The sequence below is a fragment of the Lissotriton helveticus genome, chromosome 2_2 (genome assembly GCF_964261635.1).
Source record: "Lissotriton helveticus chromosome 2_2, aLisHel1.1, whole genome shotgun sequence".
Lineage (NCBI taxonomy): Eukaryota > Metazoa > Chordata > Amphibia > Caudata > Salamandridae > Lissotriton > Lissotriton helveticus.
This window is the reverse complement of record NC_136060.1, coordinates 172,610,276-172,623,697: the sequence shown is the minus strand read 5'-3', so window position 1 is coordinate 172,623,697 and position 13,422 is coordinate 172,610,276.

The window sequence follows — 13,422 nt, the reverse complement described above, 5'->3', positions numbered from 1 at the left end:
GGGGAATCTTGTTTGCACCAGGTCCTTTCTGCCTCACCTGTTACTAACTGCTCCTGCCCAGGGAAGAACTGCGTCTGGGGTCCTGCCTGCCCGCCTCCCGCCGCCTTACTCCTTGCACCATCGTGGAGTCGGGCCGCCGAGCGGAGTGTGGGCGGGCATAAAAACTACAATCCCCCGCAGCCCTAGCGGCACCCAGTGACAGCTTTTCGAGCCAGGAGGCGCTTAAAATCATCATCAACCCGGTCGAGTGGGGGAATCTTGTTTGCACCAGGTCCTTTCTGCCTCACCTGTTACTAACTGCTCCTGCCCAGGGAAGAACTGCGTCTGGGGTCATGCCTGCCCGCCTCCCGCCGCCTTACTCCTTGCACCATCGTGGAGTCAGGCCGCCGAGCGGAGTGTGGGCGGGGCATAAAAACTACAATTCCCAGCAGCCCTAGCGGCACCCAGTGACAGCTTTACGCGCCAGGAGGCGCTTCAATCAATCAATCAATCAATCAGGTCATTTGTAGAGCGCACTACTCACCCGTAGGGTCTCAAGGCGCTGGGGGGGGGGGGTGCCGCTACTGCTCGAACAGCCAGGTCTTGAGCTTCTTCCTGAAGGCGAGGTGGTCTTGGGTCAGGCGCAGGTCGGTCGGGAGGGAGTTCCAGGTCTTGGCGGCCAGGTGGGAGAAGGATCTTCCTCCTGTTGTCGCTCTTCGGATGCGGGGGACGGCGGCGAGGGCGTGGTTGGCTGATCTGAGGAGGCGCTTGGGAGTGTAGAAGTTGATCCGGTTGTTGAGGTAGCTCGGGCCTTGGTCGTGTAGGGCTTTGTGCGCGTGGGTGAGGAGACGGAAGGTGATTCTCTTGTTGACCGGGAGCCAGTGTAGATCTCTCAGGTGTCCGGAGATGTGGCTGCGTCGGGGGATGTCGAGGATGAGTCTCGCCGAGGCGTTCTGGATCCGCTGGAGTCTCTTCTGGAGTTTGGCAGTGGTTCCGGCGTAGAGGGCGTTGCCGTAGTCCAGTCGGCTGGTGACGAGGGCCTGGGTGACCGTCTTCCTCGTCTCGGTGGGGATCCACCGGAAGATCTTACGTAGCATGCGCAGGATGTTGAAGCATGACGAGGAGACGGCGTTGACTTGTCTGGTCATGGAGAGGGAGGAGTCCAGGATGAAGCCCAGGTTGCGTGCATGGTCTGTCGGTTTGGGTGCGCTGCCCAGGGCAGGGGGCCACCAGGAGTCGTCCCAGGCGGAGGGCGTGGAGCCCAGGATGAGGACCTCCGTCTTGTCTGAGTTCAGTTTCAGGCGGCTGGTCGTCATCCATTCGGCTACGTCTCTCATCCCTTCGTGCAGGTTGGCTCTGGCGGTGGCGGGGTCGTTGGTCAGGGAGAGGATCAGCTGGGTGTCGTCAGCGTAGGAGATTATGTTGAGGTTGTGTTGGCGTGCGATGGCCGCAAGGGGGCTCATGTAGACGTTGAAGAGGGTGGGGCTGAGCGAGGACCCTTGAGGGACGCCGCAGATGACTTTGGTGGCCTCTGACTTGTACGGTGGTAGGCGGACTCTTTGTGTTCTTCCGTCGAGGAAGGAGGTGATCCATTCCAGTGCCTTCTCCTGGATTCCGATGTTGCTGAGGCGCTGTACTAGGGTGCGGTGGCAGACAGTGTCGAAAGCCGCGGAGAGGTCCAGGAGGATGAGGGCCGCTGTTTCTCCGTTGTCCATCAGAGTTCGAAGGTCGTCGGTGGCGGCGATGAGGGCGGTCTCGGTGCTGTGGTTGGCTCGGAAGCCAGACTGTGAGGGGTCGAGGGATCCATTCGTCTCGAGGAAGGCGGCCAGCTGTTTGTTGACGGTCTTCTCGATGACTTTGGCCGGGAACGGGAGAAGCGAGATGGGACGGTAGTTCTTGAGGTCGGTGGGGTCTGCTGTGGGTTTCTTGAGGAGAGCGCTTAAAATCATCGTCACCCTGGTCGAGTGGGGGAATCTTGTTTGCACCAGGTTCTTTCTGCCTCACCTGTTACTAACTGCTCCTGCCCAGGGAAGAACTGCGTCTGGGGTCCTGCCTGCCCGCCTCCCGTCGCCTTACTCCTTGCACCATCGTGGAGTCGGGCCGCCGAGCGGAGTGTGGGCGGGGCATAAAAACTACAATCCCCAGCAGCCCTAGCGGCACCCAGTGACAGCTTTTCGCGCCAGGAGGCGCTTAAAATCATCGCCACCCCGGTCGAGTGGGGGAATCTTGTTTGCACCAGGTCCTTTCTGCCTCACCTGTTACTAACTGCTCCTGCCCAGGGAAGAACTGCGTCTGGGATCCTGCCTGCCCGCCTCCCGCCACCTTACTCCTTGCACCATCGTGGAGTCGGGCCGCCGAGCGGAGTGTGGGCGGGGCATAAAAACTACAATCCCCAGCAGCCCTAGCGGCACCCAGTGACAGTTTTTCGCGCCAGGAGGCGCTTAAAATCATCATCACCCCCGTCTCGCGGGATGCCGGGCGAAGCCCGGGCCAAGGGAGGGCCCGTTCAAGCCCGTTAAAGACCGGGTAAGACTGGACTGGGCCACCTTATTAACATTTGCATCGCGCTATTTATCATCATTGATTTAATACCACTCTTTATTTGTTGTTACATTGTATCCCCTTTGACCATTCTGCAAACCTGACCATGTCACCTAGAGGTACCAGAAGCAAAAAAGCACAAAGTGCTGCTCAGGTAACCGGCCCAATTGACCAATTTATCTCCAGGGCAAACGAGGCAATTGACCAGGGCATAATCCTGCTGGAACGGAGGGTTTCGCAGGACTTGGCCACGGCCAAACGCTCCTCGTTGGGCTTGCTTGCTGCCGCTAAAACTCCTTTGTGCCTTTTAGAACCCGGCGCACTAATGGAAGAGCATGCCGACTCACACACTGTCCCATGTACTGTTGACTTGTCTGTATCTTTAGAGCTATCAGATTCACAGACATCCTTGTCATTGGAGAAAACCCCGGCTCTTGTCGTAAGTCCGAGCAGGGAGGACTCCACCACAGCACTAAACAGGGGATTAAGGGAGGGAGCGATACCCAAGAAAAAGAGAAACCAAAATAAAAAATCCCGCAAACCGCCCTACTCTACGAAACAACCTAACCACCAAGCTTCACCTACTACTCAGTCTCCAAGTCAAGCTGTTTCGTTACAGCAAGAGCTAAATTCCACACCCTTAGAAACAATTAACCTTTCCACAAATACTGCTAACCTTAGTGTTAGCAGTAATGCGGGAAGAGGATGCGAAATCTGCGGTACTAATAACCAACTATTGACTAGATTAGGGGAACTAATTAAATCTTACGTGCAACCTATTGAACAGACTCTGTTAAAGATCGAAAAACAGATAGCAGCACTGACCACAGCTTTAAAAACCCAAAAGGGTACAGGTCCCGGTCAATCTGTGGTGCATAAATCTAACCCCAAAACCACTAAGGAAGGGGCGGTAGCACCAAAACCAGCCACCACACTGTCAGCTGTACTACCAAAACCCCCACCTACAGCGGCGAAGAAGGGTCCTGTTGTAACAAAAGTTCCAGCTCCTTTATCTACTCAGGCGCCTGTTCAAGCAATGCCACTAGGGGTTAAAAATACTATCCCTAGGACTAGGAGGAGGGGTGGTTATCCTATCCACTTACCCCCAGAAGCTAGTCCATATGTGGTGATCATGACCGGAGTTCCCGAGCTGAGTACAAACTCGGAAGAACCAGGTTGGTCCCTAAGAAACAAAGTACTACATTGGTTATCTACCAATAGACCTCTCCCACCGTATTCAGACAATAGAGTCACAATGGTCCGCAGGGTCCCCTGGATAGGTAAAGAGCCAAAAAAAAAACAGGGAGACTAGGTTATCGTTAATTTTGAGGATCCACTCACAGTCGAGCATATTTGCTCCTGGGGTACGCAAATAACAAACGATGGGATAGATACCAAAAGACTCTCTTATTTCTACCCGCCAACACCCCGATATAACGAAGGTCCAGAATGGAACTGGACTTAAGTTGGAAACTGGGACAGAAGACGAGATTGGGTTGACTGGCCAGGACACGGAGGTAGAGACGTTGCTCCAACTTTTGGATGGAGAGACGTTCCACTAGCAAATAGATACGACTGCTTGGAAATGGTGGATTGACCACCAGCCTGCAGGATAGCACAGGTCCCTCCCCCCACGAGTCTAAATTATTGCAACCAGCTCATCGCTCCTTGAGCCTACATCCTACGGATGGTATTTTAGTTATAATGGCAGAATCCACTTCAATATCATCACCCCCTCCTGTAGAAATGGCCTACGAACCACTAGTGCCCCCAGAAGTAATAACATCGATTAAGCACCCTGGCGATACCAGGCAAGCAGTTTTTCTAAGTTCATTAGACCTAGATCTAGTGCAAAATAACTCTACCAAGTGTGACGATCATTCTGTACCATATCCCACTGTCTTAATAACACATACTTCCCCACGCCCAGGAATTTTACCTTCTGACGTTTCGTCGAATATAAGTAACTCAGCTACCTCTAACCGGATGCTTTCTGTTTTATTACGGAACGTAGCAGGTCTCCGCTCCAAGATAAACCACAAACCATGGTTAGACATAGTGAACGCACATCAAATAGTATGCTTACAGGAAACCTGGGCCATCGAGCCCATACACATTCAGGGCTACAAAACATACCATGTTCCAGCTAGTACTACAACTCATGGTAGATCAAAGGGAGGCCTAGTAGCATATTTCTCAAATAACTTACCATCAATGAACGTAACAGTCCTTCTTACCAGCGTGAGCTTTCAAATTATAATGGTCTCATTTAATAAATGCATGTTACACTTTTTTATTAATTTGTATAACAACCTCCTGCCTGCTGATTGTGTCAAGACTTTAATTGAAATCACTTCTTTTATAAAAGAACAACGAAATAAGTACCCCTCTCTTATCTGTTATGTGATTTGGGGGGGGATTTCAATGGTGCTTTGTGCAACAATCACAAGAAAGGTATTTGTGGTCTTCAAGATGAAAATGACTGCCCTTTGACCCATTTCACACATTCGTACTTAGGTAATACCCTGAATGACTGTCTTTTCTCCTTGGAACTGGAATACGCAAATGACCTTGTGGACCCACCCGTTGAATTTAAGCCTACATTTCACGGTAGGGGTCTGTCAAGTCTCATTGACTATATTCTATGCTCCCAAATATTAAAGGGCCAACTGCAATTATTTAAAACAGGTTCTGATATATCCAGCGACCACTTTCCAAATAGTATCATCTTGTCAATTAATACTGCTCCACCTCACCCTACCAGGATCAGCTTATTAAACCAACAATCTTTGTCCATGGACAAAGTAAACGGTTTCTCCGTAAAATGGTCCAAAGTTGATCCTGAAGTAATTACTGGCAAAGTTATATCCAAAGCCCTTCCTTGGTTAAATAACTGCCTGGCAGAGGATTCCACACCCCAGCTGATTTTATCCAGCTTTCTGGAGATCTTAAAAGTCATACGGACAGAATTATTCTGTCACCATAAACCCCGAGAACAGGAATCCATAGGATGGTTTAACTCCACCTGCCGTAAAGCGTTAACCGCCCTAAAAAGAGCCCTTCACAGTCAAGACAGAGACACAGTTGAGATAGCCAAACTTAGAAAGGCTTACAAATTGGCACAACACAACCGCAAAAAGGAAATAAAGAAAAATCTTTGGGCCCAATTACATGAGAGTTGTCTAAGTAAAGACAGCTCCCTGTTTTGGCGCACAGTGAAATCACCCTTTTTGTTGGATGCCACAGCTTCCCAACACTTAGATGTGGCTGTGACGGCTGACGAGGGGGTGGCTCACTTTTCAAGGATATTTGGCGGTTCCTCCGTCGACGCTATAACTGTGGCTCAGATGGAAAAGGATCGTATCAAGGATCAAATATATCCAATTGACCTCTATTTCGACCTAAACGAGGTCATTAACGCACTATCATCCTCTAAAACTGGTAAGGCCCCCGGTCCCGACGGAGTCCCACTCGATATCTTTGTAAGTAACATAGAACTTTGGTCACCCCTCGTCACCCAGGTAATGGCAGCAGTCTCAAAGATAGGCCTAATAGACTCCTGGTCTTCTTCTATTCTGCTCCCTATCTTTAAAAAGGGTGAACGCAATAACCCAGCCTGTTACAGGCCCATCTCTCTCCTGGACTCCCTGGGGAAAGTCGCAGGCTGACTGATCTTGGATCGCCTCCAGGATTGGGCGTCGGGGAATAACATTCTAACTGATCTCCAGTATGGATTCCAGGAAGGACTTGGCACTGTTGAACAGGCATTGAATCTAACCCTCCTAATAGGCAAGTACGTAGGGGCAAAAGGAGGTAATCTGTACTTAGTTTACGTCGACCTCAGCGCAGCATTTGACTGCGTGATACACTCTAGGCTGTGGTCCATTCTCAGAGAATTGGGGGTAGACCCTCCTCTTATAAAATTTCTCCGCAAGCTCTACTCCGATGCTACCGCGTGCGTGAGATATGGGATCGGGGGCGAACTATCTCCTTCATTTCCAGTAAATAAAGGAGTTAGACAGGGCTGCGTCCTGGCCCCTTTATTATTTAACCTTTATACCAACGGGCTGGAATCGGCCATGTTAGCAAGGAGCCAGGACCTTCCATCTATTAACCATCGCCCTATTCCCGCTCTATTATACGCGGATGACTCAGTTATCTTAGCAAGAACACTAATTCAGCTACAAAGACAAATAGACAAATACTGTCAGTTCATGCTTTCCCTGGGGTTGAAAGTAAATAAAAGCAAAACCTTTGTCATGCACATCGGCCCCAAGGCGAAGAACCCTAAACCTGTTTTTATAGAACAAGTTAGATGGGAACGTGCCAGGGAATATCCCTATTTAGGTATCCTAATGGACGACCAATTATCCTGGAAACAAGCAGTGGCAAGTAAAAAGTTACTCTATCAGAGAGCAACTTCAGCTCTGGTTTCCTTTTCGAGAAAATTGGGCAAACCAGCCCCAGCCGAGTTGCTCAAAATTTATCACGCCAAATGCCATAGCGTAGCAACTTACGGCGCAGGTGTTTGGGGCTATGCCCCGGTAGATGATTTACAAAAGGTCCAAAACGGGTTCTTAAAATACATTTTGGCACTTCCTCAAAGCGCCCCAATATACAGTTGCCACATCGAGCTGGGCATCGACTACCTAATAGATAACATCAGATGTCAGCCGATCCTCCTATGGCACCGTATTTGGAATAAACCGCAATGCCATTTAACCAGCTCATTAATAACTGACTGCTTATCCTTGGCAAGCTTTAGCAAAATTCCTTGGTTATTATATGTCTCCAATTTTCTAAAGGATTTGAACTGCACATCTTACTTCTCTGAGCTTATTTCAACATCAGACATCACCAGGAGTGCCCTGAAAAATCTCTGTTTAAACCACCTCAGAGATTTGCGTCTTTCTCAGGAAGTAACTAAGCCAACAAATGTGCAGATCCTAATGGTTCAGACCTCCCCTGGTATTCAGCCATATTTAACTTTTTTCTTATCTAATTATGAAAAATATGTTCTAAGCAGGTTTCGATTTAATTCTTTCTTTCGCCTTGTTTCTTTCTCCACTGAGTTAAACTGGTCCCATGATCTGATTAAATGTCCTTGTGATGGAATATCATCCCAGTCCACAATACATGTAACTTTGTTCTGCCGATATTACGAGCAACCCCGTAAGCGCTGGATTATCCCCCTTCTTCGTGCAATGGGTTTGAGAACCTGCCAGCCAGCCTACCTGGCCCTGCAGTCACTAGACTCACAAAATGCCGCTAAATGTGTAGCTTGCTCCTTAAAATCATGTTTGAAAATCCGCTGTAAAGTTTGAGCTACTGTTTTCATGATTCCATGCCTTCTTGTATACAATTTGCAATAATTGTTTTTACTAAAAGTTTTTAATTTCAATCAGTTTTTACTTGTATCATAACACTGTGTTTTAACTATGTACCGTAATTTTATGATGTACTTTTTATGATTCTGCTAAGTGCCAATCGAATAAAAGTTTTGATACGATACGATACGAACATGTTGGTGCAGGTGAAGTGTCAGTATGTGCAGGTGAAAGGGCCTATCTAGACACGGATGGGCGCAGACAGCTTGCCTCTGGCATGCCAGCCACGCGGCTACACTGTGGTCACCATTAAGTTATTCCTGGGAGGTGGGAAGAGCGCTGGGTGATGGGGAGCAGAGCTTGTAGGAGGCAGGAAGATGCTAGGTGGGAGCAGCAGTACAGGAGAGCACAACAGAGGCCAAAAAAGGGTGGGAGAGGCAGCAAAAATGGTCATAGAGGAAGGAGAAAAGGGGCACAGAGCTTGGAGAAGATTTAAAAGTGAGGCAGAAAGGATGAAAAAGTGAGCCTGGCGGGAGGAAAAAACAAGGCGCAGGGATATAAGCAGGATGTAAAATGAGGCAGAAAGGATGAAAAAAGTGGCCACAGAGGAAGGAGAAAACGAGGCACAGAGATGGAAAAGGAAGAGAGCGGGGAGCGGTAGCAGATAGGGCACTAAGATGGAGATGAGGAGGAAACTAAGGCACAGACGAAGCAACGCTGGACCAAGGGTGTCCTGGATGCCCGACAGAGGTAAATAAGAGCTGGGCCTCACCACAGTTAGTAAGTTCACTACCTAGTTTAGGATCATTTCTTTACTCTTTTATTATTTGTCTTCCTTATTATCCATTGCATTCATTCCCCCGTCTTGGATATTCTACTTTTCCTAAACCACATACAAAATCGCTTTGGCAATCTTTGACACACAGTACAATCCATTGCTATGTACAATGGCCAAGACGCAAAAACAACTACACTCTATTCCATTGTAACAATGAAAGCTCATATTGTCAAGTATGGTTTATGATTGCCCTACATCCTTGCATCAAACAATAAATTAATTTCTGAATAAATATTCCGTAATACAATAACCTGGGCAATACAATGGAATTAAGAAGATAATATGTTCAATTATACATGTACAGAAAAATGTTAAAACGTCACATTTAGTCAAGTAGATAAAAGTGTTGCAAAACTGAAAATTTTGCTCGATCAATACAAAACAAGAAATGAAATAAAGGACATGAAAGGGAAGAAAAAAGAAATGTTAGAAAGTTATCATCAGTTCATACACCCAAGAACTAGTATAATGGCTTGCAGAAATATAAAGTAATATTAATATAGAAATACACACATATATTTAGAACAATTAGGTATTAAACACAATGAAGACAAAAGACTAAACATTATGCTTAGTTTGCTGATAGTAGCAATTTAAAGAGACCTTGGGCCCAATGTAGGACTTAATACAAAGGAAGGAACTAGTGTGGACAGTTTTTTACGGGGTCCAGAGTATGTGTCCAGATAACTTGTAACCAAAGAAGGATACTGAGTTCCCCGGGGATCCAAAGGGGGGGTATGGGAGGTAGGAGACAGAACTAAACTATAGTCAGGGAACTGGGAGTTCCCTTGTTGGAACTAAGGGACCTCACACACCCAGTAAACTAGGTGTCAAGCTTCATCACTGGTCCCCTGCTCCTCGTCAGACTGGCGCTGCAATGTCTGACGGGCGCCGTAGGCGCGCTTTGTTGGAGATCTTTTGTTCCAGCCAAAAGTTTGTATGCGTGTGAGGGGTCTGGTGGTGGTGTAGTCGTGAAGGGAAAGTGAGGTTTAAAAGAAGGTGAGGCAGTCCACAACGGATTTTATTCGGGTGGCTGACTCCCTTATTAAAAAGGTGAGAGGGGAGAAAGAAACTGTATGATTGACAGCGGACTGACTCAACCCTCTAGAAGGTCGACATGTTTCATGCCTGTATGGCAATTCTTCAGGACCTCAAACAGATGTACTACACAGTGCAAAATAATAAGGAAAAATTAAAAAGATACAACCTCACTGGGTCAATCAGGGAGCAAGCCAACAGGTCCTACTCTATGGGGGAACCCTACAAAATAACCCTGGAGGGCCCCGCAGTCTGTTCCCGTGGGGCTGTTCGAGGAGGTTAATACCTTGGCGTCGGACAGCAGAGGTGGAAAGACCTACCCCCCACGCACAGCGCTCCGACCGGTAGCGCGAAACAGCTAGGACACCAAAAACTGGTTGGTAACGGCCGATTTCAGCCGTTACCGACCGGTATTTGGCTTTTGAAATGTAGGGGGCCTTAAATTTACTGATTCGGTAAAATTCTGAATCGGTAAATTTACCGAATCGGTAAATCTAGATGTAGGTGGCACTGAAAACAGTACCACAGGCCCTTAAGAATTCGTTATTTACCATGAAATACTATTTACCAAACTTTTACCTAAATCTCATTTACCGAATCTAGAATACCGAATCGGTAAAATTCGTTATTCTAGAGTCGGTAAATGAGATTTACCTACATCGGGCCCCTTATTCTTCATATCAAAGAAGTGTTTTTCAATAACATTACATGTACATGTGATGTGTTTGCTGCTGAGCATTGCAGTTAAAGAAGAATCTCCATGCATTAATGTGAATTAGATGAGGAAATATCTCTGTTTTATCTATATTCATTTTTAGCTTATTTAAACTGATAGACAATTTTAAAGACTGGAGAAGGTATGGTTATAATGTTGAAAGACTTTTAAAACTGTTCTGTGCATGATTAGCATGCATGACAAAGTGTAGCCAGAGCGTATATGATGCGCTAGAGTTAAGAGCAGGCAAAAAAATGAGGACACAATATGTCACATGATGAGGTGTTGAAGTACTGTGAGGAAGAGTCAGTTGTTGAGTCTGTATATTCAAGGAATCTGCAGTATGTTGGACACTGAGATCACCCAATTGAGCTATACAAATATCTAAATGTACCAAAGCAACAGCATAGTCCTTAGCCAATTGCCAGTGGGGTTTCATGACAAATTATCGTGAAAAACAATATCAATGCACCAAAATATTGTCAAAATAATATTGATTACAAAAATATTGCCATCCTGTATGTAACAAAAATTAACACAAATATTAATGACAAACTTTTGCTGTAAAAAAATAGCTAAATTTAGCAATATCGAACACACAAATATCAAAATGCAAAATAGTGTAGTATTAAAATATCCAAAATATTAAACAAACAATAAGGACCACTAAATTGTCATCAAAATAAAAAATAATAGTAAAAAAAATACCAATAAATAAAAAACTAAAAAAGAATAATACATTAAATCAAAAACTTAAACTTATTCACATGTATAAACATACCTATTGACCATGCATTATTTAAAATGCACACAAAAATCATATTACAAGAAAATAAATAGCACAGCACATGTTAAACCAAATAAATGTAACATTTCAAAATATATTGATACTGCTACTATGCAACAAATGCACATATTTAAATGTTAAGCATAAAAACATGTATAAAAAGTGGCATACCTACCTGAGTGTGCGTTCTCATATGCAAGGGCAGCCTTTTCTTTCATATTCATAGCGGCCTTGCCAGATCGCGAGAACACACCGTCGCTGAATGATGCAGCGGGTCCGGCGCTCATCGAGAGGTGTGGCGCCTTCAGGAGCAGATGGGTCCAGAGTGAGGACTATGACTTGTCAGTGAGGAAACAAGCTGGACTTTGCCTTTCACCCCACTTGGGAGTACATGAAATTTGATAAACAGCGGAGTCGAGCCAACGCCCAGGGAGGCATGAATAGTGATTGCTGCACTGCATATACCACAATGCACTGGTATAAAGGAAACGCCCATGGAGGGTGGAACTATAATGATTTAAAGCAGGTGGGCAGCAATCGTGTTGAAACTTGACTTTTGTGGCTGTTTCTTCTGTGAGCAAGGACGTTTGTCCGAAACCGGTCAGATAAACTACTAATTTGAAACGAAGCCGTTTGTTTGTCACACTGCAGACCTCATTAAAAAGTGGCATACCTACCTGAGTGTGCGTTCTCATATGCAAGGTCAGCCTTTCCTTTCATATTCATAGCGGCCTTGCCAGGTCGCGAGAACGCACCGTCGCTGAATGATGCAGCGGGTCCGGCGCTCATCGAGAGGTGTGGCGCCTTCAGGAGCAGATGGGTCCAGAGTGAGGACTATGACTTGTCAGTGAGGAAACAAGCTGGACTTTGCCTTTCACCCCACTTGGGAGTACCTGAAATTTGATAAACAGCGGAGTCGAGCCAACGCCCAGGGAGGCATGAATAGTGATTGCTGCACTGCATATACCACAAAGCACTGGCATAAAGGAAACGCCCATGGAGGGTGGAACTATAATGATTTAAAGAAGGTGGGCAGCAATCGTGTTGAAACTTGACTTTTGTGTCTGTTTCTTCTGTGAGCAAGGACGTTTGTCCGAAACCGGTCAGAGAAACTACTAATTTGAAACAAAGCCGTTTGTTTGTCACACTGCAGGCCTCATTAAAAGGTGGCATACCTACCTGAGTGTGCGTTCTCATATGCAAGGGCAGCCTTTTCTTTCATATATATATATATATATATATAGCTTTCGGGCATTTTGATGACATATATATATATATATATATATATATATATATATATATATATATATATATATATATATATATATATATATATATATATATATATATATATATATATATATATATATATATATATATATTAATCATTATTCACCAAAGAAGCACTTCAGCAAAACACAGACTTCACTCCGAAAAATCCAATTCCACATTTGTAAACCTGGACAAGGGCAAAAACAAAGTAAGTAAAATAAACACACTTTTAGAAATAAATCAGCCCTTATTGGTTAAAGTTAAAACTAACCCCCCCTCACAAACCAACCATACATTTATTTTTAACATGAAACTAGAATGAGCATTTTCTCACCAACAGAAAAGGAAAACCCACCTGACCCACATCCTAACAACATCAAAAAGAACTGAAGAAAAACACCAGAACATATGTAAGTATAAAATGTAAAACATTATAAAACATATTAAAAAATTACTAACAAACAAAACAAAACTTTTTAACATAATCCTTAATTTTAGAATTATGCTACTTTCAGACAATCTGGTCGAGAGAGCCACATGTATCACATCACAGAAAAGCAAAGAATTGCTTTCGCTCATAGGATACACATACAGCCACGAAAGCACAAGCACCAAGAACCTGAAATGGAAATGTACTAGATATTATGCAAATGCTTGTTATGGAAGGGCTACAATGAGAACGATATTGTAATTAATGTTAGAGAACACAACCACCCCCAGATCTAACAGGAACAGAAGTCAGGCATGTCTTTCAAGATGTAAAAGAGGCAAACACTAGTTTCCAAGTGCCTGCTACTAAGATTTTAAAAATCATACTCTCTTAAGTACCTGAACACGTTACACGTCAGCTACCAGAAATGTCTAATTTAAAATAACTGATATCAAAAATAAATAAAAGAATCACAAGCCGAACCCCTGCTAACCC